Source organism: Rattus norvegicus, chromosome X, assembly GCF_036323735.1.
Source record: "Rattus norvegicus strain BN/NHsdMcwi chromosome X, GRCr8, whole genome shotgun sequence".
Classification (NCBI taxonomy): Eukaryota; Metazoa; Chordata; class Mammalia; order Rodentia; family Muridae; genus Rattus; species Rattus norvegicus.
Window position 1 is genome coordinate 91,873,121 of NC_086039.1, and position 7,615 is coordinate 91,880,735.

The 7,615-nt window shown below is 37.5% G+C and overlaps 1 non-coding gene across 1 annotated transcript; it reads right to left on the bottom strand.

The window, feature by feature from the left end:
- Positions 1 to 6,332: 6,332 nt before the first annotated feature.
- On the bottom strand, positions 6,333 to 6,441 carry LOC120099392 (U6 spliceosomal RNA). Its single transcript, XR_005498581.1, has one exon. It is a non-coding gene; the product is annotated as a U6 spliceosomal RNA (small nuclear RNA).
- Between the last annotated feature and the right edge of the window lie 1,174 nt (positions 6,442 to 7,615).

Below are 7,615 nucleotides of genomic sequence, written 5' to 3' on the forward strand. Positions count from 1 at the left end.
AGGAAGTCTGGCCAGCAACTGAACAATGCAGATGTGTGTGTTTAGAGCCAACTATCAGACAGAACTTAGAGAATCTGGTGGTGGACCTGTCTGAGGACTGGAGGAGCAGAGGGCATTGCAACCCTATTGAAAGAACAACATAGCCTGGCCTTACCACCCAGTTAACCCAGAGTATAGACCACCAACCAAGGAGTGTACCTGAAGAGATCCATGGCTCCAGAATCATATGTAGTAAAGGCTGGCCTTGTCTACAGCAACAGGAGGTGAAGTCCTTGGTCCCAAGGAACCTTGATGCCCCAGTGTAGGAGGATGCTTGATCGGTGGGTAGGGAGAGTGTGGGTAGGTGGAGGAGAACTCACATATAGGCAAAGAGGAGGGGGTAGGGCAGATGTGAGGTGGGGGTCTACAGATGTGGTGATGAGGTAACATGGAAGTGGGATATCATGGGATGGGGGTTGGTAGAGGGGGTGATTGGAAAGTGGGATATCATTTGAGAAGTAAGTAAATGGGATGCTTAATTTTAAAAAAAAAAGGTCAAGAATTGATAAATGGGACCTCATGAAACTGAAAAGTTTTTGTTTTACATAGGACAGAGTCAATAGGACAAATTGGCAACCCACAGACTAGGAAAAACAATTTCACTAACCCCACATCCAGTAGAGGTCTAATATCCAAAACATGTAAAGAACTCAAGAAGCTAAGCTCTAAACAACTAAATACCCCAATCAAAAATGGGGTACAGAACTAAACAGAGAATTCACAACAGTAATCTTAAATGGCTGCGAAATACTTTAAAGAAATGCTCTTAGGAGCGATCTACATCCGGCTCCTGTTGGTCTGCACTTCTTTGCTTCATCCAACTTGTCTAATTGGGTGGCTATATATGTATGGGCCACATGTGGGGCAGACTCTGAATGGGTGTTCCTTCAGTCTCTGTTTTAATCTTTGCCTCTCTCACAGCCAGAATACAGAAAATACAGAGGCGAATGCCAGCAGCAAACCACTGAACTGAGAATAGGACCCCCGTTGAAGGAATCAGAGAAAGAACTGGAAGAGCTTGAAGGGGCTCGAGACTCCATATGTACAACAATGCCAAGCAACCAGAGCTTCCAGGGACTAAGCCACTACCTAAAGACTGTACATGGACTGACCCTGGACTCTGACCTCATAGGTAGCAATGAATATCCTAGTAAGAGCACCAGTGGAAGGGGAAGCCCTGGGTCCTGCTAAGACTGAACCCCCAGTGAACTAGACTATGGGGGGAGGGCAGCAATGGGGGGAGGGTTGGGAGGGGAACACCCATAAGGAAGGGGAGGGGGGAGGGGGATGTTTGCCCGGATACCGGGAAAGGGAATAACACTTGAAATGTATATAAGAAATACTCAAGTTAATAAAAAAATATATAGAAATTAAAAAAAAAGAAATGCTCAAAGTCCTTAGTCATCAAGGAATTGTAAATGAAAAGTCCCTTAGGTTCCATCTTACACCAATGAGAATGGGAAAACCCTCGCAGGACAGCACATGTTTGCAAGAATTTGGAGAAAGAACAGTCCTCAGTTTCTGCTGGGACTGCAAACTGGTAAAACGACTTTGGAAATAAACTGAAGGTTCCTCTGAAAATTGTAAATAGTTCCATCTGAAGACCCAGGTACACCAGGACTGGGCATATACCCAAAAGTTGCTCCACCATATAAAAAAGGCACATGATCCACTATGTTTATAGCATCTTTATTTATAATTACCAGAAGCTGGAAACAATCCAAATGTCTGTCCTTAGAAAAAAATGGATAAATAAAATGTGATACATTTACTCAATGGAATATTACTCAGCTATCAAAAACAATGACTGCATGAAATTCACAGGCCAATGAATAGAACTAGAAAATATTATCCTGAATCAGGTATTTCAGACTCAAATGGCATGTATGGTATGTATTCACAAATAAGCAGATGTTAGCCGAAAACATACAGAAAATCTAGAATATAATCCATAGAACTCATGAATGTTAAGCAGAAGGACCCAACTGAGAATGCTTCAATCCCACTTGGGAGGGAGAAAAAAAGCGTTCACTGGTGACTGAGGGAAGGAAGGGTGGGAGAGGGGAAGGTAAAGGGAAAAGGGGAACATGATCAGGTATAGGGGGGACAAGTCAGGAGTGAAGCCCTGAGAGCTAACAGAATGAATGGGAATGTACATCATCAGGATGTGAGAGGTAGGGGGACCCTTTAGAATGTGTACTAGATACTTGAGAGGTGAGAAAATTTCAGTAATCAAGGGGAAGGACCTCAGATGAAATGCCCAACAGTGGTGAGAGGGAACTTGTAGAGTCTACCTCCAGTAGAAATACAGGACCACAAGTGGAGGGTTGGGGTTGCCAACTATAGTCAAAAACTCTGACACAGAATTATTCCTGCAGGGACAAAAATGGAGAAGAGACTGAGAGAAATGTGGTCCAGTGACCAGCCCAAGTTGGGATCCATCTCAAGGGGAGGCTCCAAAGCAAGATACTATTACTGATGATATGGTGTGCTTACACACAATACGGCGGCCCTCCGAGAGGCCCGATGTACAGCTAAAAGAAACATAAGCAGATACTTACACTCTACCAAAGGACAAAAGGGCCTGATCCTGTGGTTGAATTAGGGAAAAGCTGAAAGAAGCTGAGGAGAAGAGGTTACCCTGTAGGAAGATCAGCAGTCTCAGATAATCTGGACAACCAAGACCTCTCAGACACCAAGCCAAATACCAGGCAGCATACACTAACTGATCTGAGGCTCTTGACACAAATACAGCAGAGGACTACCTAGTCTAGCCTCAGTGAAAGATGATGCACCTAATCCTCGAGAGATTTGAGGCTCAGGTTATGGGAACGCATGGCAGGATGTGGTGGTGTGTGCAAGTGCAGACATCCTCTTGGAGATGGGAAGGGATAATGGGATGAGGAACTGTTGGTGGTTAGAGCATGAGTTCATAAAGACTGGACTGTGAAAAAGATTAAAGATAATTTATATAAACAAACAAAAAACAAACAAATAAATAAATTTACTACCAAGTAGATTGTGAATTTGAAGGCTGCTCTCCTTTTTAAGTGGATTTAATTTTTCAATGGCTTGAAATGTAAGACATATTTGGATTGATACTATTACATAAATACTAACTTCTCTGTATTTTTCCCTAATATCATCATGACTTTCATTAAAACCATCATCCACTAATGTTTATTGACCTCTTGAGTGTATATTACCTTCTTTCAACCAACCTGCTCAACCTGGAATATTGCCAAACTACAAAACAACTTGATAAGTAAAATATATAGATTACTCTTCACATTCAAATATTCGCAGCTTACTTTGGATTCTTCTGACTATACTTTCCACAGAAAAGAAAACAAAGACAGAAGAATATGTGTTAGTATTCAAAATTAAGAGAAAAATGCTAGATCTTTTGACAAGTCTGAATATACACAATCAATTTGTACTATCTGAACATACGAAAAGTGTCAGTTTATTTATTCTCCGCATCTTTCCCTTATTTCTCTATAATCCTGCACTTTACACTTGTTGGGATGAGATCTTTGCTATAACCAAGTCATATTTTTAAAGTTATAATTCATAAAATAATTGATAAAGTAAAAACGTAAATACAGGTTTTCAAACTTCAATTATTATACCTTTTGACTGTGTTTTTACTTCACTTGTTATTTTTAGAAGATCTCTAAATTATCTAATAAATGAAGAAGGTATTTCAAAATATTGTTGATTTTATACATAACCAAAACCAGTAACATTAAAAATAAAAGTTTTCAGCATTAGTACTCTTCACCATTGTGGCTTCATCATGTTTGTGAAGTTGTACTTTATATTGTAAAGTGCCTAGTAGCGTGTATGGGCTCACATACTAGTTACTTGCCAGGACTCAAATGTCAAGTGTACAGTCAAAGGAAAAAGCAACCCCTATTTGTAAACCAATGAAATAAATCTTAGTGTGATTAGAAAATAAAAGCAGTGGTTTTTCAAGCATATCAAAATTCTTATGATCCTTATTATTATTATTATTATTATTATTATTATTATTATTATTATTATTATTATTTTGGTCTGTGTCTAGACTCTCAGAGGTCACAGATTAACTGCTGACCTTTGCATCTCAGGCAGCTTAACTTCTGTACCTTATTTTATGTATTTGTAAAATGTAGATAATAATATTTTGTAGAGCTTCAGAGGGCAATCACTTAGGTTTGATTATTAATTCTGAAAGTTCTGTGTAACGTTCAAGAATTTATTTTAAGTCTCTAAGTCAAAATTTTTGATATTTTAAGTGTGATATCAATAACAAATGGAATAGACTATATAGAATGCATCGATTAGTGCCTAGTATATGGCTAATTTATACTTCTGTTATCATGTGCTATGTTAGTACTAAAATATTAGAAACAGCTGAGCAACCCTATGTCATTGTTGTGGTTTTGCAGTTACTGACACCTCCCTGTCCCTATGCTATTTTAAGGACTAATAAAAAATTATAAAATGAGGATTTATTACCTATTCATTTTAAAATATATTTTTGACATCACTATTTAAGTAATCAAGTCTAGTGTTGATATATTTTAGAAAATTCTTTTGTTTTACTTTGTTCACAGCATCTGTTTGTGTGTACATGTGCCTGTGCAGGTGCATGTGCATGTGCCTGTGTGTGTGTGCATGAGTGTGTGTGTGTCATAGTGTGTGTGTGTTTGTGTGTTTGTTTGTGTGTGTGTGTATGTGTGTGTGCATATTTTTTAACACAATTTAGAGGTTATCCAGTTCAAGTCAGTATGTGGATTTTAATATAATCTTTGTTATAAACTTTTTATACCAAATATATTACTAAAATTATCCCACTTTTTCTATTCTGGCAGATTATGTCAATTTTTATGGGCCTTATTTTGTGTACGAGAATTACTGAATGTGAAAGTGAGTTGAGGTGCAGTATGTGTGAATAATGAGTTGTAGAATACTGCTACTGTCATTATAATTGAAATATTACAAAACATCTCTGAAAGGTAACGAAACTATACTGTATACTAATGCGAAGTATTCTGTTGATTGAAACTAAATTCTTCTTTCATACATCTTCACAACAGTTCCTCCTCTCTCCAATTCTGCCAGCTCCCACCACCATTTCCCATCTCTCCATAGGTACTCCCACTCTGTTTTCCTTCAGCAAAGAGAAGGCCTCCAAGAGATAACCACAAAATTTGGATAAAACAAGTTACAATAAGGCAAAATCTTTCCTACAAAGGTTGGACTTGGCAATCCAGTAGGAGTAAGAGTTCCAATAGCAGGTAGAAAAGTCAGAGACATATTTGTTACCATTTTTAGGAGTCCCCCCAAAAAGTATGCAAACTGATAGCCATAACATATATGCAGAAGACATGATACAGAAGACCCTTGTAGACCCCACAATTGATTCTTCAATTCCTCAGCCTTTGTGAGAGTCCTGCTTAATTGATTCAGCAGGCCATGCTTTCCTGGTATCCTCTGTCCCTTCTGACTCATAAACTTTCCTCCCTCTCTCTTATGGGGTTTCCCGAACTCTGAGAGTAGAGACATGGTGGAGACCTCTAATTTAAACTCTGCTTCTACATATTATCGAGCTGTAGTTCACTGTACCTGCTACCCCGTGCTTCTGATGGAAGCCTTTTTGTTGACAGTTGGATAATCCATCAATCTACAAATATAGCAGAATATTATTACAAATCCTTTCACTGATTTTTTTGCTAGTCCTGTTTGTTATTATCCTAGGTTTCTCATATTTCCAGTCTCCTATATAGTCTGCCTCCAATGTTGCAACTTCAAATAAAACAAGATATTAGTTCACCACTCCCATAAGTTCTGTGCCTACATTGTTCCAGCACATTGTGTAGGCAGGACAATTTGTAGGTAAAGAATTTTTTTATGGTCTGGGGTGTTATTCAGGTTTTTCTTTTCTCTTTTCTTTCTTTCCTTTTCTTTTCTGTTCTTTTCTTGTCTTTCTTTTTTCCTTCTTTATTTCCTGTAGCATTCAGAGTACCTTCCTATACCAAGGAGAATAGAGTGTAGAAATGAAAGCTCCATAAAGGCACTACCTGAAGTTCTCTATATTCAATGATCTGTGTGGATGTTGTCCTCAACAATGGAATCACACAGTGAGTTTTCCAAGAGCAACCCTGTGTCTTAACATTACCCTGGGTTGCTTAGGGATCTTGAACATCCTCAGACAATAGCACAAATGAATGCAACCTAGTCCCACTGCTGGAATCCATAAGTGTTACAAACAATTGACATTTCACATTCATTATCCTACATTGCTAGAAGTCTTCACTAGTGTCATATTCATTTGCGTGTCATCCTTGCGCAGGGGCCATGCTAATCTTCTCTGTATCGTTCCAATTTTAGTATATGTGCTGCCGAAGCGAGCACTAGTGTCATATTCATATATTCAAGGTACTTTCCACAGCATTAGGTTTCTACACCACCCCCAAATGTTCCCAATTCCAACTATTGCCTGCAAATTTCATTATATTAATATTTTTAACAGCTGAGAAATACCCCATTGTGTAAATTTGCTCCAATTTCTTTATCTATTCTTTGGTCTAAGGACATCTAGGTGATTTCTAATTTTTAACTGTTATTAATATTGACACAAAAAACATTCTTGAGTAAAAGTCCTTGTTACAGTATTGAACTGAGTAAATACTCAAGAGTGGTATAACAGTGTCTTGTGGTAAGCTGGTTCCCAATTTTCTGAGAAAGCACCATGTTGATTTCCACAGTGGCTATACAATTTATACACTCCCACTGTCAATAAAGGAGTATTCTGCTTGTTTTACATTCTCCTCAACATAAGCTGTCACTTGTATTATTGATCTTAGTCATTCTGAGAGTATAAGATGGGGAATTGGTAACAAATATATATATATATATATATATATATGTATATATATATATATATATATATATATATATATATACATTCCTTAGACTCTCTCTGTGTCCAATTGATGGTAATCTATACCTTACAGAAAGTTTCAGTTCCATGAGGTACCATTAATTTATTATTTATCTTAGTGTCTGTTCTATTGGTGTTCCATTCAGGAAGTTTTCTCTTGTGCCAGTGAATTCAAGGCTATGCTACACTTTCATTTCTATCAACTTCTATGTGTCTGGTTTTATGTTGAGGTCTTCAATAAACTTGGTCTTGAGTTTTTTGCAAGGTGATGAATGTAAGTTAATTTCCATTCTTCTATAAGAAGACATCCAGTTTGGTGAGCACCATTTGTTAAAATTGCTCTCCTTTTTTCCATTGTATACATCTGGCTTCTTTATTTAAAAAAAAACCCAGCTGTCCATAGGTATGTGGATTCATATCTAGGTGTTCAACTCAATTCCATCGATCATCATGTCTGTTTTTATGCCAATGTCATATGACTTTTGTTCATATAGTTCTTTAGTACATCAGGAAAGGTGACATATCCAGATTTTCTTTTATTATTCAGGATTATTGTACTATACTTTTATTTTTACTTTAACTGAAATTGAGTATTGTCCTTTCAATGTCTGTAAAGAGTTGTGTTAGATATTGACAGAAATTGTA